The sequence below is a fragment of the Bubalus bubalis genome, chromosome 20 (assembly GCF_019923935.1).
Source record: "Bubalus bubalis isolate 160015118507 breed Murrah chromosome 20, NDDB_SH_1, whole genome shotgun sequence".
Taxonomy (NCBI): domain Eukaryota; kingdom Metazoa; phylum Chordata; class Mammalia; order Artiodactyla; family Bovidae; genus Bubalus; species Bubalus bubalis.
The window spans coordinates 40,899,958-40,923,640 of NC_059176.1; the positions used below are offsets into that span (position 1 = coordinate 40,899,958).

Below are 23,683 nucleotides of genomic sequence, written 5' to 3' on the forward strand. Positions count from 1 at the left end.
TATTTTAGGTTGGCAAATAGTAACTAGTGTGCTTGCAATTTCAACAATATATTTTTATTCTGATAAAGAATATCCTTTTCTGGAAGGCTTCCAATGTGACTGCCTCCTGTTGGAAGCCTGGGATGATGGAATCAGGCCACTTCCTGTTTGTCTTTATAGGACACTGGGCTGAACTCTAAGAAATCCCTGGCTGTCCCCTGGATCCTGATCATCACATGGCCAGATATTGGTAACAGTTTGTTTTGCCTGTTGAAGTGTTTAATGACAAAGGTTCTTTCAGTTTTCTGATGTGGGTGAAGTGGGGAGCCCAGTGATGATTTCTTTTTAAGAATTGTACATCCTAGTTCCCACATGCAAGTGAGTCCCCTATCCAACGATGAGAGACCCTGCCTGTGTGTGACCTATGCCTCCTGGGAGAGCAGCTTTAAGCTAGTTTAAACCTGACCAACCTCTGTCTATTATACGTGGTAGTTTCAGACCTCTCTAAAAAAGGGGGCAGGAGGAAAAGGGGACGACAGAGGATGAGATGGATGGATGGCATCACCGACTGGATGGACATGAGTTTGAGTAAACTCCGGGAGTTGGTGATGGACAGGGAGGCCTGGCATGCTGCAATTCATGGGGTCGCAAAGAGTCGGACACAACTGAGCGGCTGAACTGAACTGAACTGAACTGAAATCCTGTCTATGGGCTTCTCTGGTGGCTCATACAATAAAGAATCTGCCTGCAATTCAGGAGACCTGGGTTTGATCCCTGAGTTAGGAAGATCCCTTGGAGAAGGGAATGGCTACCCATTCTGGTATACTTGCCTGGGAAATCCCATGGACAGAGGAGGCTGGAGAGGGCTACAGTCCATGGGGTCACAAATAGTCGGACATGACTGAGCAACAAACACTTTCACTTTTGAAGTCCTGCCTACACTGATGATGTTTAGATGGGACTGCATACTTTGTAAAATGAGAACATTTACACTTGACAGTGTTCTCTGTGCACGAGGACATGGTGACCTGGGTGGAGACCTGGCCTGGCCTCTGTCCTGGAAAACTCCGTGCCTTTGTCTGAACGTCAGTGCTTAGATGTCTGGGGTCTCGAGCTGAGGTGGGCTTCTGTGGGGAACCGTGCTCTCCTCTGAGTGGGCTTCCATGGCCCTCCCGGGACTCAGTGCTGCAGTCGGGCTCATAGTCTTTTCCCTGCCAGGTTCACCTTCCCTGGGGCTCGTGGAGACTCCTCAGGTGGGCTACCTGGTAATTATTTCAATTTTTCCAGCACATTCAGGTTGAGTAGGGAGTCAGGCGCACCTGGTGAATTGGTTCCAGGGCACAGGAATCAGGCAAAAAGTCAATGCGCAGCAGGTGAGGTTGCTGCTGTGCTCTCCTTCCAGTCAACTCTCTCCTCCGAAGACAACTGAGCTGCCCCGTGTCTTTCGGCCCAGCTCTTCTATTTTCTCAACATCTCAGCAGGACAAGAAAGACAGAGCCTGCCAGAACCGAGGTAGTGTGTTCAACTCTAGCATGAGCTTTCAAACCAGCAAAAAATCACACAGAACCGCAGCGAAAACAGGAGGGGCCTGACTTCTCAGGGACAATTGTAGGGAGAGGAGATGATTCCTACACTTCTTTCTAGGGTCCCCAGAGGTCCCAGGGACCTGGCTTGTTTACACATTGTGAGTCCGCCAACCACAGCCTTGGTGTCCTGACCAAGAGGACGTGTGACCCCAGGTTGGGGGTCTGGGGGCTGTGTGAGTCCCACCCCATCTCCATGGGTCAGGATCACGTGTACGGGGAGACCCCACACACACAAAGCTAAGAAAAAGGGATGAATACATGTGAGTTTCATTTGTGTTTAGGAATTAATGCTTTATGCCATTCACTTTATAGACATGTGCCTGTTTGCCTCCTTTATCCCTTCAAGATTCACCCTCCCTGGGGCTCCTGGAGACTCCTTAGGTGGCCTACCTGGTAGTTATTCCCATTTACCAGGACAAGCATGGTGGGAAGGGAGCAGGTTTATCTGGGCAATTGATTACAGGGCATAAAAGGCCAATGGGCAGCAGGTGAGGTCGCTGCTGTGATCTCCTCCTGGTAGATCGTCCCTACTCAGCAGAGACCTGGACCTCGTCTTCCAGCCCTGTGCATGGTGTGTTTTCTCTACACCTCAGTGGGACAAGGAAAAACCGAGCCTGCCAGAACCAAGGTAGTGTGCTCAACATTATCATGACAGCTGTGAAAAACAGTAAATATCACACAGAACCAAAGGGAAGAGAGGAGGACTTCTCTGGGACAAGTGTGGGGAGAGGAGACCGACCCCACGCTTCTTTCTACCATCCCGGGAGTGCTGCGGCCAGCGCAGCAGGTAGGGATCAAAAGTGGTTGACACACAGTTTAAAAAGAAGCTAGAGACGGAATTAAAGTTTTAAAGATGGGACTGGGGGACTCAAGACCTCCTGGGTCAAGAGCCCTGTTCCTCGGCCACATCACTTTTATTTAGTGTCTTGGCAAGCAGAAAGTGTCTGTCATGCTATGATGAAGTCAACCTCCTGTGTCCCCAGTCACGTTCTCCATTTTATTGACTACTTTAAACTATCTTTGTTATTTTCTTGTGCAAGGGCTATCACCTAGCTGGAGGTCACAGACCCGCATAAGCCTTGGGAAAACATCTTAGTGTGTGCACAAGCAGTGTTCTGAATTTGCGCTGACCCAGCGTTCCAAAGTCCACACTATGTTTTTCCTTAGCCTAGCAGGGCATGACAACCCCAACTGACCAACCCGGTGTACTTTTATTTGGGTTATGTTGTATTGCTGTATTTTGCTTTTATTCTTTTCCCATGATGATTTTCTCATGGCTTAGCCAGAGCAACAGGCAGCTATTAACCCCTGCACAGGAGGTTACAGGAACCCACTCATTTCCCACTTTAGAGGCCCAACCAGCAGATACTGGTGTCCTAACCAAGGGTTATGTGACCCTGGGTGCGGGGTTTGGGGATTGTGTGGGTCTCACCCCATCTTCATGGGTCAGGATTCTGTACCCAGAGACCCCATATCGGCTCTTTACCTGCAGTGTGCCTGGTCCCCTCGGAGATCCCCAACATCTGGGAATTGAGGGTGTTGCCCTGATTAGCCTGTGGTCCTTTTTCTTTTCACCTTGTCACATGCACACGAGGCCAGGTACCTCTGAGCAAGTGGCTGCTCTGTGTTCTGCTGAGTGAAAACCTTTGGTGGTATCATATTAATGTCATTGCATATCACATGTCTAATCCACAGGGTCACCACTGTCTGGTGTCCCCTAGATGGATCTCAGGTAATTTAATTTGTAATTTAATTTTTATTTTATATTGGAGTCAAGTTGATTTCCATTGTTTTGTTAGTTTTAGTTGTACAGGAATTTGATTTTACATAAAGGTGTATCTATTCTTTTCCTATTTTTTTCTCATATAAATTATTACAGTTTGTTCAGTAGAGTTCCCTGTTGTATTCACTAGGTCCTATTTGATTATCAATTTGATCCGCGTGTATTTAAATCCTAAATTCTTAATTTATCCCTCCTTTCTAGCTTTCTTTGGATAATCATAATCAGATTTTCTCAGGCTGTGAGTCTGTTTTGTACATTAGGTCATTGGTATGAATTTATACATTCCACCTGTATGTGATAACTCATGTTATTTGTCTTTTTCTTTCTGACTTACCTCACTTCGTATGATAATTTCTTAGTCCATCCATGCTGCTGACAGTATCCTTGTTTCGTTCTGTTTTATGGATGAGCAGTATTCTAGTGTATAGATGTCCTCATAGTCCTCAGGTGGATTCTAGGGCTTATTATAAATAGTGCTGCCCTGAAAATCAAGGTGCACATGTTGTTTTGAATGGTGATTTTCTTAGACCTAAGCCCATGAGTGGGATTGCAGGATCATATGATACCTCTATGTCTTGTGTTCCTTGAAACTTCCATGCTGTTTTCCATAGTGGCTTCACCATTTACATTCCCACCAAGATTGTAGGAAGATTTCATTTTCCATACATTCTTTGCAGATCTTTTATTTTCCTTATTTATTTTATCTTTATTCTTTGTAGATCTTTTCAGTGATGGCTACTGTGCCCCGTGTGAGGTGATACCTTATCATAGTTTTGATTGGCATTGTTAATAGTGATTGATGTGGAGTAACCTTTCCATGTGCTTTTACTATTTTATACCTTGTGAGTACAGTGTACCTCTTGAAACTGGCTTCTTGAAACTTGGTCCTGTTTGGTATTCTTTTCTGATGATTTACCCCGGGACATTTCTTGAGGGCAGGTGTCATTTAAAGCCCTGTCAAATTTGTGACTATTAACAGCCCTTCAGCACCTGTTTTATGGCTTCCCTGCTGGCTCAGTGGTAGAGAATCCACCTGCAGTGCAGGGGACTTTCAGGAGACACAGGTTTGATCCCTGGTTTGGGAAGATCCCTTGGAGGGGGAAATGGCAACTCACTCCAGTATTCTTGCCTGGAGAATCCCATGGACAAAGGGGCCTGGCAGGCTACAGTCCATGGAGTCAAAAAGAACATAACTGAGCAACTAAGCAAAAACAGCACCTGTTTTAAGGTGTGAACATTGAGCTGTACCAGCTAATTACTTCCTGTCCCCAATTTTGCATTTTGCTAACTGTAAGTTCCTAAGACTGTGAATCTGTTTGTCTTTTGTAATGAAGTTCATTTTTATCCATTGAAGTGATATTCTATATTATCTGTCTTTCCCTGTCTCATTTACTTCACTCAGTATGATCACCTCAAGTTTCTTCCCTCTAAATGGAAATGGCATTATTTCATCCTTCTTTATATCTGAGCAATATTGCATTGTGTATATTTACCCCATTTTCTGTATTCATTCATCTGTACTTGTACATATAAGTTGCTTCCCTGTCTTGGCCATTGTATCCAGTCCTGCCATGTTCTTTGGGGTGCAGGTGTCTTAAAATTTTGGTTTTTTCTGGATCTACTCCTAGGTATGGGATTTCTGGGTAGCTGTATCACTGGATTCTTCTCTGTTTAGTTTTTAAAAGAAGCTCCATAATGTTCTCCCTAGTGGATATACCGATTTACATTCCCACCAACAGTGTAGGAGGATTCCTTTCTCTCCACACCCTCTGCAGAATTTATTGTTGTGGGTTTTCAATGTGGCCGATCTGATCAGTGTGATCATTTGATTTGCCTTTCTTAAAGAACTGGAACCTTCCTTCATAGCTTAGTTGGTAAAGAATTGGCCTGCAATGTAGGAGGCCTGGGTTCAATTCCTGGGTCTGGAAGATATTCTGGAGAAGGAAATGCAACCCACTCCAGTATTCTTGCCTTGAAAATCCCACGGACAGAGGAGCCTGGCAGGCTACAGTCCATGGGGTCACAATAGTCAGGCACGACTTAGCGACTAAACCACAAACCACCAAAGAACTAGGGATGCTGAGCATCTTTTCATGTTCTTTATGACTATCTCTATGACATCTTCAGAGAAATACACACTTAGGTCTTTGGCTGATTTTTTTTATTGAGTTGGGTTTTTGTTTTTTTAATTGAGTTGTACTAGGAGAAGGCAATGGCACCCCACTCCAGTACTCTTGCCTGGAAAATCCCATGGACGGAGAAGCCTGGTGGGCTGCAGTCCATGGGGTCGCAAAGAGTCGGACACGACTGAGCGACTTCACTTTCACTTTTCACTTTCATGCATTGGAGAAGGAAATGGCAACCCACTCCAGTGTTCTTGCCTGGAGAATCCCAGGGATGCGGGAGGCTAGTGGGCTGCCGTCTATGGGGTCGCACAGAATCCGACACGACTGAAGCGACTTAGCAGCAGCAGCAGTGGTTTGCACCCACTCAACAGACATGAGTTTGAGCAAACTCTCGGTGAAGTTTGCTTATTGAAGGACAGGGAAGGCTGGCGTCCTGCAGTCCATGCAGTCGCCACTGAACGGCTACAAAAACCTGGATCCTCCTGAATATTAAATGCCCAGCAGTTCAGCTCTTCATGGTGTTTTTACACAAGGCAGCAGAACTCCTTCACGCTGCATTGCTTTTTCCCCCTGCAATTTCCTTGTTGTTTTTTATTGGAATATAGTTGATTTCTGATGTTGTGTTCGTTTCAGGCTTACAGGAACCCAGTTCAGTTATATTAATACATAGATGTTTATTCTCTTTTGGGTTGTTTTTTGCCTACAGGTGATTAGAGTGTGTTCATAAACTTCCCTATGCTATTCAGTAGGTGCTTTTTGATTACCTATTTTATATATAGTAACGTGTATGTGTTAATTCCAACCTCTTAATTGATTCTGCCTGTATTTGGAGGTTCAGCACTCTGCTGAGGCCACAGGCTCTCCAGGTCCATTGTGGAGGCACACTGCCTGCCCCATGCCCCCAGCTCCCTCAGCCCCAGGACTCGCCAGGTGTGTGACACCAGCCTCGGTCACTATGTCCTGAGGGATGTAGAGTTAGCATTTCTTTTTCATTTTTCCTGCTTCTCTCCCATTATTTGAACTGGAGTCAGGTGGCACTAGTGGTAAAGAATCTGCCTGCCAATGCAAGAGATACAAAGAGATGTGGGTTTGATCCCTGCGTTGAGAAAATCCCCCAGAGAAGGGAATCCCACTCCAGTATTGTTGCCTGGAGAATCTCATAAGAGGTGGAGGGCTACAGTCCATAGGGTCACAAAGAGCCGGACACAGCTGAGCAACTTAGCACTCATATAGGTGAATTACAATCTTGGGAGGGGGGAGGTTCCCTTTTCCTTCTACCACAACTTGTTTTACTTTTCTTAATACATAGATGTATTTTTTTCCATACAGGTTATTACAGAGTGTGGAGTAAGTTTCCTTGCGTCCTACAGAGGGTCCTGGACATTTATGTTATCAATACTAGTATGCATACACTAGTCTGAAGCAGCTCACTTCTCCATGCCACACATCCTTGTATATTAGTGACCGAAAGCTTATTTTCTAAGTCTGTGAGGCTGTATCTCCAGGCAAGAAGTTCATTTGTATCCATCTTTTAGCTTACACCTAGAGGCAATGGCACCCCACTCCAGTAGTCTTGCCTGGAAAATCCCATGGACGGAGGAGCCTAGTAGGCTGCTGTCCATGGGGCTGCTAAGAGCCGGACACAACTGAGCGACTTCACTTTGACTTTTCACTTTCATGTATTGGAGAAGGAAATGGCGACCCACTCCAGTATTTTTGCCTGGAGAATCCCAGGGATGCGGGAGGCTAGTGGGCTGCCGTCTATGGGGTCGCACAGTCGGACACGACCGAAGCAACGTAGCAGCAGCAGAAGTGATATCATACGATATTTGTCTCTCCCTGTCTCCCTTACTTCACTTGGAATGATCATCTCTACTTTCTTTCCTGTGGCCATGCTTGGCCTTATTTCCTATTTCTTTAAGGTTGAGAACTATTGCACTGTGTATATGTACCCTATCATCTGTGTACATTCATCTGTGTTTCTACAATTAGCTTGATTCCCTGTCTTGGCTATTGTATGTAGTGGGCCGAAATCTCAGGGTTACCCATCTCTCTCAAAATTTTGGTTGTCTCGACCACCCCAGTCCAGACACGAGGCACACATCTGCTCAGGCTCCAGGGGTGGGATAGCAGCCTAATTGGGGAGGTTGCAGGGAGTAAACTAGGCATTGCTTTTTTTCCTTTTCTTTAATCTCATGCCAATGCTATGTTGGAGTATAGTCAATTTGTGCTTGCTGATTTGTGCTTGTTGCCAGTGTACAATTGCTGGATTCAGTTATGACATGTATATACAGCATACCTGTTCTTTTTTGGATTATTTTGCCATAGAGGTTATTGCAAAAGGTTAAGCACAGTTCCAAGTCCTGAACATCAGGTCCTTCTTGAGTATCTATTAGAGATACAGATTTCTGTGTATATATGGAAGTAAGGAAGGAGGCAATCCTTTTGGATTATCTATGACAGCTACAGATTTCTGTAAATATGCTGAGATATACTTGAAACTGACTTGAATGTTGTGTTTGGAATTCGTTTCTTCAGTGCTCTTTGCTGAGGGCAGCTGTCATTAAGAGAACCTCAAGTGTTGTGAATTGGAGGTGCCAGTAAGCCCCGGTGGTTAGGCTGTAGTCAAAGGAAATGTCTACAGGTGGCGACACTTTTTCATGCCCATCTCTGGTTCCTGAGGCAACCGGAGCTTTAGGGAAAGTGGGCTTCCTGGGCTGTGAATTCATGTGGAATGTGCCTGAGCAAACACTTAGGGCTTGTGTCTCACTACTTCTTCCCCCTAAAGCTTCACACCCCGACCCCAGACTAATCCCAGCCAGGGCCGCAACACCCAGCCGGGGTGCCTAGGAGGCTGCACTCTCAGTAAGGAAGCTTGAGCTGGGAACCCCAACACGAGGAGACCTAGAGGCTAGGTGACTTTTCCAAGGTCCTCAAAGCCAGATGGTCAGGACACCATTCTCTGGATGCACTAGGAACTGTGGTCCCAGCCAGATCAAACCAGACAGTAGAGGTTTAATCACTAAATTAAGGGCACCCTGTCTGGTCGTTTCAACCCCACCACAGTGCAGCCATGAAAACCAAGACTGCCCAGCCTCCAGGGATGAAACAGAAGCCCAAGCCATGTGCATATTTCATATATTAAGATAGAATTTTCTATATTTCATGTATGATAATATAGGTGCAAATTTCATATATGAAATATGGACTTTTCAATTTCATATATGGAAATATGGGGGCAGATTTTCATCTATGGCAATAGAATTTTTTGTTTCATCTATGAAAATGTAGAGGCATATTTCATACATGAAAGTAGAATCTCCTGTATTTGATGTGTGAAATTATAGGGACACACTTCATACATGAAGAAAGAATTTTCTATATTTCATATATGAAAATATGGGGGTTATTTCATACATGCATGTAGAATTTCCTATATTTCTTGTATGAAAATATGGCATATTTTACCCATGAAAGTAGAATTCCTATAGTTCATGTATGGAAATATGGGAGCATACTTCATACATGCATGTAGAATTCCCTATATTTCATATATGAAAATATGGGTATGTACATTTGTAGAGTGAATTCCTTTGCTATTGTTTTTTCAAGAAAAGAAGCAGGATTTTACTCTAACTTCTAATGATACTAATTCTTACAACTTTGTATTGGTAAATCATGAGTTTCACCTGGACTTGCAGGGCAATAGCTCTCAAACTTCAATGTGCTTCAGAATCACCTGGACAGTTTTGTGAAATGAAAATGTCTCCTGCCATGTTAATAAACAAGTAACGTCATAGCCAGCAGTGATCTCTGGCCTCCAATAAGAGCTCCCCAAACTCCGATCCAGTGAATGGTGCCACCCTCCACGGTGATTGCAGAGGAACTGGGGGAATGCAAGAAGCAAGCTGAACAAGGAGACAGGGTTGGCCCCAGACAGCTGAGGTGCATATGACGGGAATGAATTCAGTGACCCAGAGGCTTGCATCTTTGCATACATAGAATGCTGAATTCCCAGATACCTGATCTTCAGGTTCAGTTCAGACTGCCTGCTCCCTTTGTTGCAAACTTGTCGATAGCCTCCTCGGAGCGTTTCCTTAGAGCTACTGAGATGCTGTATCTGGGGCTCGGAGTCCCAAACATTCCCCCCAAATAAAATAACTCTCTGCTTTCAGGTTGTGACTATATTTTTTAGTCAACAACTTATTAACTCACATTGTCAGACTGTAGAGCCAGAGGTTCTAATTTAGTAGATTTCCACATACCAGTCTAGGGATCATAATGAAAATCATTATGACTTTTATTTAATGTATCTCTTCTAACCCAAGTATACTGTCTTACATTTTAATACTCACAAAAGTCTTCATATGAAATAAGAAGATTGGTAAGTGACTTCTTCATTAGAGCATTCTGAACTGAACTCAAAATGAAAGCACATTAAAGTGCTCTCTCAGAAGAGAAACAAAAGCAAGTTAAAAAAAATTTATCCTATAGTTAGATTAATTGCCTTGATTTAACTAATCAGTTCTTTGTGAAGCAAAAATAAAAAGAGTAAACCTACTTTATGTGATTTTTTAAAATCACATAATTAGTTTCTTGATGAAGTCTTCTATTTTTGAAAATTTCTCATTTTTATTTTGCTAACTTTGTTTCTTATTGATTATTTTTTGTGTTTATAGCTAGCCAGCAACTATTTTTTAAAAATTGAAGTACAGTTGATTTACATTACTACATTTGTTTTGGGATACAACATAGTGATTGAATATTTGTATGTAATATACTCTGTTTAGAGGTATTACAAAATACTGGCCATATTTCTCTCTGCTGTATAGTGTATCCTTGTTTCTTATTTATTTTATACATAGTGGTTTGTATCTCTTAATCCTCTGCCCCGGCTGGCCCCTCTCTCCTCCCTCTGCCCACTGGTAAGTCTTAGTGCTCTGCATCTGTGAGCCTGTTTCTGTTTCATAGATAAGTTCATTTGTGTCACATGCTACATCCCACATATAGGTGATATGGTATTTGCCTTTGCTTTCTCTCTTCACTTAATATGATAATATCTAGGTTCCTGTTCCTGAAAATGGCATTATTTTAATCATTTCTGTATTTCATGTGTGGAAATATGGGGCAGATTAACATATATGAAACATAATTTTGTCTTTAATATATGAAAATATGGGTACATATTCATATTTACAAATAGAAGTTTCCATATTTTACATGTGAAAGATGGATATACACTTGTGTAATGTGAACTCCTTTGTTATTGTTCTTTAAAGAATCAGCATTTTACTATAACTAACATAAATTCTTACAACTTTGTGTTGGCAAATCGTGAGTTTGGCCTGGACTTGTAGGGCAGTAGCTCTCAGACTTGCGTGTGCCTCACTGCCTCAGATTCACCTGACAGTGTATTAACTGCAATTGTCAGACGGCAGTTCCGGAGCTTCTGATTTACTAGATTTGCGGATACCAGTCCAGGGACCATAATGGAAATCATTGTGCCTTTGAGTAATGCTTTTAAAGACTTAACTTTTGTAACCCAAGTGTACTGTCTTGCCTCTTGGTACGCACCAAAATCTTCATTTGAAACAAGAAGATTGCTCAATGACTGCTATTTTAAGGCATTGTGAACGGAAATCAAAATGTAGGCATCAAAAATGATGATTAAAAAAAGGGTTTTCTCAGAGAACATTGAAAAAAGCAACTTAACTTTAAAAAAAAATATTTACCCTGTAGTTAGACTAACTTGACTAATTGTTTCTTTGTGAAGCAAAAATGAAAAGAGTAAATCTACTTTATGTGATTTTTAAAAATCTCATCAAAGTTAATTTCTTGATGGAATCTTTTAGTTTTGAAAAATTCCCATCTTTATATTGCTTATTTTCTCCTGTTGATTGTTTTTTTTGTTTGTAGCTAGCCATCAACTGTTTTTTTAAATGACATACAGTTAATTTACATTACTATACTTGCCTTGCGTGTACAACCTAGTGATTCAATGTTTTTACAAACCCTACTCCATTGAAAGTTATTGCAAAATAATGTGTATGTTTCCCTCTGCTGTGTACTATAAACTTGTAGCTAATTTATGTTATACATAGTGATTTGTATCTCTTAATCCTCTACCCCTACCTTAGCCGCCCACGTCACTTTCCCCATTAGCTCTCTATATCTGTGAATCTGTTTCTCTTTCATAGGTAAGGTCATTTGTGTCGTATTTTAATTTCCACATGTAAGTGATATCATACGGTATTTGTTTTTGTGTTTCCGACTTCACTTTGATTACCTCCAGGATTGTGTTGCTGAAAATGGCATTATTTCAATCTTTTCTGTATTTCCTCTATGAAATATGGGTGGATATTTCTATACATGAAAATAGAATTTTCTATATATCATGTAAGAAAACATGGGTGCATATATCCATATATGAAAATTGAATTTTCTGTTTCCTATATGAAACTATAGGTGCATATTTCCTTATAAGAAAATCTAATTTTCTATATTTCCTATATGAAATTATGGGTGCATATGTTCATACATGAAAATCAAATTTTCTATTTTACTTGTATTAAAATATAGGTGTATCCATATAAGAAAATAACATTTTTGTATTTCCTGTGAGAAATAAGGGTATGTATTTCCAGGTGTGAAAATGTTATTTTCTATATTTCATTTATGAAAATATGAGTTCAGATTCTAGGTTTAGCTCTCTTGATAGTTTTTTTTTTTTTTCCTGGCATGTGGAGACAATCCCTTATAGAGAATGTTGCCAATGTACATTCCCACTAACAGTGGGAATTAGCACTCCTAATTACTGCCGAGCATCTTATCCTGTGAGACAGTGTGGTATTTTATATAAATTCCTACTTAAAGAGTGTGAGAAAAATTTGCCAGTGGTGAGTGGCTTTTAGATAGTTGGGAGTGTTGGGAATCTATTCAGCAATCCCTGCACCAGGACCTTTCCTGAAGGCAGCTGTCATTAATGGAACCCCAGGCCCTGTGAATTGAGGTGCCTATGAGCAAGAGTGATCAAGTTGTAGTTACAGGAAATGTCCACAAGGAAGCAGCACTTTTTCAAGCCCACCTTTGGTTCCTGTGGCAGACGGAGCCATAGGAAAAGTTGGCTTCCTGGGCTGTGAATAGAGCGGAATGTGCCTGAGCAAACACGAAATGGCTTGCGTCCCAGTCCTTCCTCCTTCTAAAGCTTCACACCCTTAACCTTAACTAGACTAATCCCAGTAGGGGCCGTAGCACCCAGCTGAGCGGGCTAAGGTGCCTAGAAGGCTACAGTGTGAGTAAGGAGACAAGCTGGGAACCCCAGCAACAGGAAAAGTGGAAGCAAGGTGACTATTGCCTCCAAGATCCTCAAGGACTTGATCCAACTCTGATCTGGTCCCAGCCAGAGTGAAGCAGACAGTAGAGGTTTAAAAAGGGCTCAGTGAAGGCCACCCTACCAGGCTGTCTCAATCCCACTCCAGTTCACAATGGGAGCCAAGCCTGTTCAGGCACCAGGGATTATTCATTACAGATGCAGATTCATTGCCACTTTAGGTAAAGAACTCCTAATTCATTCCAGGCCCTTCACTTTACTTATTTATTTTCCAAAACCATTTGTTTCACTTTGAATTCTCAGAGTTTCTTTCTGGGTTATCAATTTGTGGACTTGTAAGTCTATTTTCATATGACCTGGATGAGACCTCACATACCATCATCCTCCTCTTCCTGACTGAAGTCCCTTTGTGTGTGATCCTTCAAGCTCCATGCCTGTGGCTCTCAGTGTCCTAATTCCCTCATTTCAGGGACAAATCTTAATGACTGAGAAATAGCCTACCAAATAAATGTGCCACATCTTGTTTAAGCTTTAATCTCTAATTGGGGATTCTGCAGCCTGCGTGTCTTGGCTACTGGAACAAAGCCGTGCTGCAGGTTTGGTGGGGTGCGGGTGCCTTTTGGTCAATGGTGATCTTGGGATATAGGCCAAGGTTCAGGGATGTCAGATCCTAGGCTTAGGCCAACTTGACAGTTTAATTCAGGTATTTGGAGACTGTCCATTCTACTGGCTGCTGCCAGTCTAATCCCAAGGACAGCCCAGGTGAATTATTTCTACTCCAGAACTTCTCCCACACTTAAGGTCTATGGACTCGTGATGTTGGCCATGTGAGTGTTACGATTTGATTTTCCAAAGTCCTTTTCATTGCATCCATTCAGCAATTAGATTCTGAGCATCTTGTTTTGAGGAGGAGGTTTGGGTGTTCTTTTTCTTTTTTTTTTTTCCCCTCAAAGAGTGTAAGGACCACTTGCCTTTGATGGTTGGATTCCTCGACATCAGCTGAGTTTGGAATTGATTTCTCAGGTGCTGGACACAGGACATTTCTTGAGAACAGCTGTCATTAATGGAACCCCAGGCCTTGTGAATTGAGGTGCTTGTGTGCAAGGGGGATAAAGTGGTAGTAACAGAAAATGTCTACTTTTTCATGCCCACCTTTGGTTCCTGGGGGAAAGAAGAGCCTGAGGGCAAGTTAGCTTCCTGGGCTGTGAAACAGTGTGAAATTGGACTGAGCAAACAGGAAAGGGCTTGAGCCACACTACTTTTTCCCCTTAAAACTTCTCACAAAGAGACCATGCAGACTAATTCCTTCAAGGTCTACAGTACACTGTAGAGGCTGCTTAGATGCTAGGGGGTGGCACTCCCAGGGAGGAGGAGGCTTGAGCTGGAATCCCCAGCACCAGCAGAAGTTGAGGCCAGCTGAATTTTGCCTTGAAATTACTTGGGGTTTTGATGCCATGTGGGACTCTTGTGCCTGCCAGACGTAGCACACAGTAAAATTTAAAAATGTGTTTAATGAAGGGCACGGCTGTGTATACCCTACCCTGGTTCAGAAGTGGGACCCAAGCCATCTGAGCTTCCAGGGATGGGATAGCTTCCCAAGTCAGGGAGGTCTCACAGAATACAGCAGTCACTGCTTTCCTTCCTTTTTTTTTTTTTTTTTAACAGCTTGCCAGTACTCCCTGCAGCGTCGTCCAATGCCATCATGTGATTTTTGTCACCACACAGCCCCCTAATTCAGGTGTTATCTTTGGGATATCTTTATGGTTTGTGATGCTTTTTGCCTATGAAGTTCGATTAGAGTGGTGAGCAACACGTCCTTGTGCATTTTCTAACTCAGACACACTGTTCTGGAAAAGAATGCAGTAACATAGAAAAGAATTTTTGTGCATTATCTCTTAGTGTTATAGATTTCTGAGTCTATATGGATGGAAGGTAGGAAGAATGAGGATCATCCATAGATGACTTATTACAGGTACAGATTTGTTGTCCCTTTAAGTGCTTACCCCCTAATTCGTTCCAGTCTCTGCACTTTATTTTTTGAAACAGTTTTTTGAGTTTGAATTCTCAGAGTCTTTGTCAGATATGTTCATTTGCTGACTTGTATGAAGTTCTTGTTTGACCTGGATGAGACCTCATATCCCAGGATTTTTCTCCTGACTGATCACTTTCCCTATGATCCTTCAAGGTCCCTCCCTGTGTCTCCCAGTGTTACAATTCCCTAATTTTTGTGTCTATATTTTATGGATGAGAAATTGTCTACCAGATGTGTGTACCATATCTTGTTGAAAGTTGAACCTCTCACTGGGGATTTTGCAGACTGCATGTCTTGGCTACTGGAAGGAAGCTGGAGGTTTGTTGGGGTGCCTGTGCCTTTTAATCAATGGTGTTCTCAGAATATAGGCCAAGGCATGGGAATGTCAGATCCTAAACTTATTCTTACTTCATAGTTTTTCAGGCATTTCGAGACTGTCCATTCTACTGGCTGCTGCCAATGTGCATTGCCACCAAAGCCTTGGGGGATTCTTTTTCCTCCTGTATTTATTGTGGGTAGACTTCTGTCATTGGCCCGTTAAGTGTTGCCACTTAATTTTCTATTCTCCATTTGATTGTCATGCAGCTTTGAGGGACTTGTTTGAGAGGGGAGTTTTCCTCCCCCCACTTAAAGGGTGTGAGGACAATTTACCTTTGGCAGTTGGCTTCCTGAATGTCAGCTGTGTTGGGAATTTATTTCTCAAGTGCCAGTCATAGGATATTTCTTGAGGACAGCTGTCATTATTGGAACCCCAGGCCTTGTGAATTGAGGTGCCTGTAAGCAAGGGTGATCAAGTTGTAGTTACAGAAAATGTCCACAAGGCGGCAGCACTTTTTCATGCCCACCTTTGGTTGCTGGGGGACAGAAGAGCCTGAGGGCAAGTTGGCTTCCTGGGTTCTGAAATAGTGTGGAATTTGCCAGCAAACCAGAAAGGGCTTGAGCCTCACTACCTTTCTCCCCAAAAGCTTCACACACAGAGGGACCATGCAGAGTAATCCCTTCAGAATCCATAGTACACTGCAGATGCTGCTTAGGTGCTAGGAGGCAGCACTCCCAGGGAGGAGGAGGCTTGAGCTGAGATCCTCATCTCCAGCACAGATTGAAGCCAGCTGAATTTTGCCATGAAATTGCTTGAGGCCTTGATGCCACGTAGGACTCTTGTCCAGCCTGACAGAGCACACAAGAGAACTTTATAAAGTGTTTAATGAAGGGCACCCTGCCAAGCTGTGTCTACCCCACATGAGTTCTGCACTGGGGCCCAAGACAGCTCAGCCTCCATGGACGGGATAACATCCCAAGTCGGGGAGGTAGCCTAGAATCCCATAGGCACTGCTTTCTTTCTGTTTGTTTTTTTTTTTCCATCTTGCCGATACTACCGGCAGCATTGCCCATTTGCCATCGTGTGGTTTTTGTCACCACACAGCTGCCTGATTCAGGTGCTTAGTCCTCTTTGGGGTCTCTCTGGTTTTAGGGGGCTTTTTGCCTTAGAAATTCAATTAGGTGAGCAACATGTCCGTGTGCATTTTCTGACTCAGATACACATTTTTGGGAATAGAATGCAGGAACATAGAAAAGAATTTTTGTGGATTATCACTTAATTATCAATTAATTATCACTTGTGCTATAGATTTCTGAATCTATGTGAATGGAAGGTAGGAAGAATGAGGATAATCCATGGATGGTTTATTACCCATACAGATTTCTTGTCCCTTCAGTACTTACCCCCTAATTTGTTCCAGTGCCTGCATTTTATTTTTCTGAAACAGATTTTTGTGAGTTTGAATTCTCAGTCTTTTGCAGATATGTTCATTTGCTGACTTGTATGGAGTTCTCGTGACCTGGATGAGACCTCATATCCCAGGATTTTTCTCCTCCTGACTGATTGCTTTCCCTATGATCCTTCAAGGTCCCTCCCTGTGTCTCCCAGTGTTACAATTCCCTAATTTTTGTGTCTATATTTTATGGATGAGCAATTGTCTGCCAGATGTATGTACCACATCTTGTTTAAGGTTTAATCTCTCACCAGGGATTTTGCAGACTGCATGTCTTGGCTACTGGAAGGAAGCAGTGCTGGAGGTTTTTTGGGGTGCAGGTACCTTTCAGTCAATGGTGTTCTCAGGATACAGGCTAAGGTGTGGGAATGTCAGATCCTAGGCTTAGCCTCGCTTCATAGTTTTTCAGGCATTTGGAGACTGTCCATTCTACTGGCTGCAGCCCACGGGCTTTAAAACTGACAGCCTTCCTGCAGACTCTCTCCTGTATTTATTGCCTTCAGACTTCAGAGGTTGGCCATGTGAGTGTTTCTATTTAATTTTCTATTGTCCTTTTGACTGGCATTGCTGCAGCTTTGAGGGATGCTAAGCATCTGGTTTGAGAGGGAAGGTTTGGGTGTGTGTTCTATTTTTTTTTTTTTTTTTTTACTTCTCCTTAAAGGGAGTGAGGACAATTTACCTTTGGCAGTAGGCTTCCTGAACGTCTGCTGTGTTGGGAATTTATTTCTCAGGTGCCAGCCACAGGACATTTCTTGAGGGCAGCTGTCATTATCGGAACCCCAGGCCTTGTGAATTGAGGTGCGTGTGTGCAAGGGTGATCAAGTTGTAGTTACAAAAAATGTCCACAAGGCAGCAGCACTTTTCATGAGACCCTTTAGTTCCTGGCGGGAAGCAGAGTCTGAAGGCAAGTTGGCTTCCTGGGCTGTGAAACAGAGTGAAATTTGTCTGAGAAAAGAGGAAAGGTCTTGAGCCTCACCACTCTTTCCCCCTAAGGCTTCACACACAAAGGAACCATGCAGAGTAATCCCTTCAGTATCCACAGTATACTGCAGAGGCTGCTTAGGTGCTAGGAGGCAGCACTCCCAAGGAGGAGAAGGCTTGAGCTGGAATCCCCAGCTCCAGCAGAGGTTGAGGCCAGCTGAATTTTGCCATGAAATTCCTCAGGTCCTTGATTCTATGTGGGACTATTGTCCCACCCAGACAGAGCACACAAGAAAACTTTAAAAACTGTTCAATGAAGGGAACCTTGCCAGGCTGTGTCTACCCCATGCAAGTTCACAATTGGGACCCACACCTGCTCAGCCTCCAGGGATGGGATAGCATCCCAAGTCATGGATGTAGCCCAGAATACAGTAGGCACTGCTTTCCTTCTGTTTCTTTAACATCTTGCCGATACTACCTGCAGCATCGTCCATTTGCCACAGTGTGATTTTGTCGAGCACAGCCACCCCATTCAGGTATTAAGTCATCTCCAGGATATCTCTTTTCATACTGTTCATGGGTGTTGGAAAAGACTCTTGAGAATCCCTTGGACTGCAAGGAGATCCAACCAGTCCATCCTAAAGGAGATCAGTCCTGGTGTTCTTTGGAAGGACTGATGCTGAAGCTGAAACTCCAATAGTTTGGCCACCTTATGTGAAGAGTTGACTCATTGGAAAAGACTCTGATGCTGGGAGGGATTGGGGGCAAGAGGAGAAGGGGACGACAGAGGATGAGATGGCTGGATGGCATCACTGACTTGATGGATGTGAGTTTGAGTGAATTCCGGGAGTGGGTGATGGAGAGGGAGGCCTGGTGTGCTATGATTCATGGGGTCACAAAGAGTCGGACACGGCTTAGCAACTGAACTGAACTGAGAGTATCTCTATGCTTTCTGGGGACTTTTTGCCTAAGAAGGTCAAGCAGAGTGGTGAGCATCACGTCCTCAAGCATTTTCTAACTCAGATACACTTTTTCTGGGAATAGAAACCAGGATAGATGGGAGATAATTTTTGGTGGCTTATCTCTTAAGGCTATGTGTTTATCTGTCTGGATGGATGGAAGGCAATGGCACCCCACTCCAGTACTCTTGCCTGGAAAATCCCACGGGCGGAGGAGCCTGGGAGGCTGCAGTCCATGGGGTCCCTGAGGGTCAGACACGACTGAGTGACTTCACTTTCACTTTTCACTTTCATGCATTGGAGAAGGAAATGGCAACCCACTCCAGTGTTCTTGCCTGGAGAATCCCAGGGACCGGGGAGCCTGGTGGGCTGCCGTCTATGGGGTCGCACAGAGTCAGAAACAACTGAAGTGACTTAGCTTAGCAGCAGCTGGATGGAAAGAAGGATGAACGAGGAGAATCCATGTGGATGATTTATTATGGGTACAGGTTTGCTGTCGCTTTAGGTACTTACCCCCTAGTTAGACCCTGCCCTTCACTTTATTTATTTATTTTTCTGGAACCTTGTGTTTGACTTTGAATTCTCAGAGTCTCTTTCTGGGATGTAAGTGTGTTGCCTTGTACATCTGCTCTCATTTGGCCTAAATGAGACCTCATATACCAGGATCTTCTTCTGCCTGCCTGACTTCTCTTTGCCTATAATCCTTCAAGATCCATCTCTGTGTCTCCCAGTATTATAATTTCGTAATTTCAGAGTCAGTTTTTAGGCATGAGAAACAGTGTACCGGATGTAAGTATGACATCTTGTTTGGGTTTAATCTCTCACCGGGGATTTTGCAGACTGCCTGTCTTGGCTACAGGAAGGCGGCAGTGCTGGCGGTCTGTTGGGGTGCATGTGGCTTTTAATCGGTGGTGTTCTCAGGATACAGGCTAAGGTGAGGGAATGTCAGATCTTAGACTTAGCCTGACTTCACAGTTTTTCAGGCATTCAGAGACTGTCCATTCTAGTGGCTGCCGCCAATGTGCATTGCCACCAAAGCCTTGGGGGAATCTTTTCCTCCAGCCTCTTTTCTGTATGTATTGCCTGTAGACTTCTGAGGTTGGCCATGTGAGTGTTGCAATATAATTTTCTTTTGTCTTTTTGACAGGCATTCTTGCAGCTTGAAGGATCCTGAGCATCTGGTTTCAGAGGGGAGGTTTGGGTGTGTCTGTTCTTCTTTCTTTCTTTGTTTTTCCCCAGTTATACTGTGAGGACACCTTTGGCGACTGGCTTCCTGAATGTCGGCTGTGTTTGGAACTTGTTTCTCAGGTGACGGCCACAGGACATTTCTTGACGGCAGCTGTCATTAACAGAACCCTAGGCCTTATGCAGAGAAGGCGATGGCACCCCACTCCAGTACTCTTGCCTGGAAAATCCCATGGATGGAGGAGCCTGGTAGGCTGCAGTCCATGGGGTTGCTAATGGTCGGACACGACTGAGCGTTTTCACTTTCATGCATTGGAGAAGGAAATGGCAACCCACTCCAGTGTTCTTGCCTGGAGAATCCCAGGGACCGCGGAGCCTGGTGGGCTGCCGTCTATGGGGTTGCACAGAGTCGGTCCCTGTGCGACCCCATAGACGGCAGCCCACCAGGCTCCCCCGTCCCTGGGATTCTCCAGGCAAGAACACTGGAGTGGGTTGCCATTTCCTTGAGGTTCCTGTGAGCAAGGGTTTTCAAGTTGTAGTTACACAAAATGTCCACAAGGCGGCAACACTTTTTCATGCCCACCCTTGTTTCCTGGGGTCCAGCGGAGCCTAGGGCAAGTTCACTTCCTGGCTGTGAAATTGAGTGAAATTTGCAGGAGCAAACAGGAAAGGGCTTGAGCCTCACTACTTTCCCCCCCTAAAACTTCTCACAAAGGGACCATGCAGACTAATCCCTTCAGGGTCTACTGTACACTGCTGAGGCTGCTTAGGCGCCAGAAGGCGGCACTCCCAGGAGGGAGGAAGTTTGAACTGAGATCCCCAGCACCAGCAGAGATTGAGGCCAGCTGAATTTTCCTTGAAATTCCTCAGGGTTTTGATGCCACGTGGGACTCTTGACCCGGCCAGACGTAGCACACAGTAGAACTTAGAAGTGTTTAACGAAGGGCACCCTTCCAGGCTGTGTCTACCCCAGCCCCGTTCTGCAGTGGGACTCAAGCCTGCTCAGCCTCCAGGGGTGGGATAGCAACCCAGTCAGGGAGGTCTCACAGAATACTTAGGCACTGTTTTCCTTCTGGCTTTTTTTTTTTTTTTTCCCAATCTTGCCAATACTCCCTGCAGCATCGTCCATTTGCCATAGTGTACTTTTGGTCACCGCACAGATGCCTGATTCAGGTGTTAAGTCATCTTTGGGGTATCTCTATGGTTTGTGGGGGCTTTTTGCCTTTGAATTTTTATTAGAGGGGTGAGCATCACGTCCTCGTGCATTTTCTAACTCAAATACACTTTTCTGGGAATAGAATGCAGTAATACAGAAAAGAATTTCCCTGGATTTACTCTTAGTGCTCTAGATTTCTGACTCTATATGGATGGAGGGTAGGAAGAATGAGGATAAACCACAGATGATTTATTACGGGCACAGATCTGTTGCTCCTGTCGCTGCTTACCCCCTAATTCACTCAAGTCTCTACACTGTATTTATTTATTTTCCCAAAACAGTTTTTTTTTTTTTTTTTTTTTTTTGAGTTTGAATTCTCGGAGTCTTTATCGGATATGTTCATTTGTTGACTTTCATGAAATTCTCATTCGACCTAGATGAGACCTCATATCCCAGGATTTTTCTCCTCCTGATTGTCTTCGCTTTCACTATGAACCTTCAAGGTCCCTCGCTGTGTCTCCATGTTACAATTCCCTAGTTTTAGTGTTGTTTTTTATGACTGAGAAATAGTCTGCCGGATGTATGTACCACATCTTGTTTAAGGTTTAGTCTCTCACTGGGGATTTTGCAGACTGCGTGTCTCAGCTACAGGAAGGAAGCAGTGCTGGAGGTTTGTTGGGGTGCATGTGCCTTTTAATTGATGGTGTGCTCAGGATACAGGCCAATGTGCGGGAATGTCAGATCCTAGACTTAGCCTCACTTCATAGTTCTTCAAGCATTTGAAAACTGTCCATTCTGGTGACTGATGCCAATGTGCATAGCCACCAACAGCCTTGGGGGATTCTTTTTCCTCCACACTCTTGTATTTATTGCCTGTAGACTTCTGACATTGGCTGTGTTCGTGTTGCGATTTAATTTTCTAATTAACCTTTTGATTTGCTTTCCTGCAACTTTGAGGGATGCTGAGCATCTTGTTTGAGAGGGGAGGTAGCATGTGTCTTTTGTTTTTTTCTTTCTTTTCCGTAAAGGATGTGAGGACAACTACCTTTGTTGGTTGGCTTCCCGAACATCAGATGTGTTTGGAATTTATTTCTCAGGTGCTGGCCACAGGACATTACTTGAGGGTGGCTGTCATTTATGGAACCCCGGCACTTGTGAACTGAGGTGCCTGTAAGCAAGAGTGATCAAGTTGTAGTTACAGAAAACATCTACCTTTTCATGCCCACCTTTGGTTCTTGTGGGCAAACAGAGCCTGAGGGTAAGTTAGTTTCCTGGACTGTGAAATAGAATAAAATTTTACTCAGGAAATAGTAAAGGGCTTGAGCCTCACTACTTTCTCCACCTAAAGCTTCTCACAAAGAGACCATGCAGACTATTCCCTTCTGGGTCCAGAGTACACTGCAGAGACTGCTTATGTGCTAGGTGGTGGCACTCCCAGGGAAGAGGAGGCTTGAGTTGGGATCCCCAGCACCAGCAGAGATTGAGGCCAGCCGAATTTTGCCTTGAAATTTTCCGTGTTTTCATTCAATGTGGGACTCTTGTATCCGCAGCTGTAGCACACAGTAGAACTTTAAAAAGGGTTTAATGAAGGGCACCCCACAAGGCTGTATCTACCCACCCCAGTTCAGCAGTGGGACCCAAGCCTGCTCAGCCTCCAGGGACGAGATAGCATCCCAAGTAGGGAAGTCTCACAGGATACAGTAGGCACTGCTTTCCTTCTGGTTTTGTTTTGTTCTGTTTTTTCATCTTGCGAATACTCCCTGCAGCATCCTCCATTTAGCGCAGTATGATTTTTTTCACCATAGCACCCTGATTCAGGTACTAAGTCATCTTTGGGGTATCTCTATAGTATTTGGGGGCTTTTTGCCTTAGGAGTTCGATTAGAGAGGTGAGCATCACATCCTCATGCATTTTCTAATGCATACACTTTTCTGGAAATAGAAGGAACATAGAAAATAATTTTTGTGCATTACCTCTTAGTGCTATAGATTTCTGAGTCTATGTGGATGGAAGGTAGAAAGAATGAGGATAATCCATGGATGATTTATTACAGGTACAGATTTGTTGTGCTTTCTGTACTTACTCCCTAATTCATTCTGTTAGGGGACGCACACTGACTGAAACCACCCGCCTGGCCAGGCACCATAGTAACCATTTGCGTGAGTTGTTTTACGACAAGAGGTAAGGAACATGAAACTAATAAGCCACCACCAACCGGAAGAGTTCAGGAAAAGTCAAAAGGAGACACCACATGTCTGCCCACCTCCCAGAATCCTTCTCTCTGGCATCCATCTTGGCTGAACAAGGCATGCACCACCAGGAAGGACTCTGAGTCAGAATGATTGGCTAAAGACAACCCGGAAACTAATCCCATCCCCATAAAACCCGAGACTGCAAGCCACCCAGCAGAGCAGTTCTCCTGGGTTCCCTTTCCCTGCTGCTCTCCATCCGGGTGCCCCTTCCCAATAAAATCTCTTGCTTTGTCAGCACGTGTCTCCTCTGACAATTCATTTCCGAGTGTTAGACAAGAGTCCAGTTTCAGGCCCCGGAAGGGGTCCCCCTTCCTGCAACAGTTCCAGTCCTTGCACTTAATTTATTTTTCCAAAAACAGTTTTTCTGAGTTTGAATTCTCAGAGTCTTTTTCACATATGTTCATTTGTTGACTTGTATGAAGTTCTCATTTGACCTTAGATGAGACCACATATGCCAGGATTTTTCCCTCCCTCCTGACTTCGCTTTCCCTATGATCCTTCAAGGTCCATTCCTGTTTCTCCCAGTGTTATAATTCTCTAAATTTAGTGTCTATATTTTATGAGTGAAAAATTGTCTACCAGATATATGTACCACATTTTGT

General features: G+C 43.9%; 1 long non-coding RNA gene across 2 annotated transcripts; it reads left to right on the forward strand.

Moving 5' to 3' along the window:
- Positions 1-829: 829 nt before the first annotated feature.
- Positions 830-22,991, forward strand: LOC123330723. Of its 2 annotated transcripts, XR_006546803.2 has the most exons (4): positions 830-1,491; positions 2,086-2,193; positions 21,927-22,087; positions 22,933-22,991. It is a non-coding gene; the product is annotated as an uncharacterized LOC123330723 (long non-coding RNA). The 2 variants fall into 2 exon arrangements; XR_006546802.2 differs by lacking the exon at positions 830-1,491 and having other exon boundaries at positions 1,517-2,193.
- The last annotated feature ends 692 nt before the right edge of the window (positions 22,992-23,683 follow it).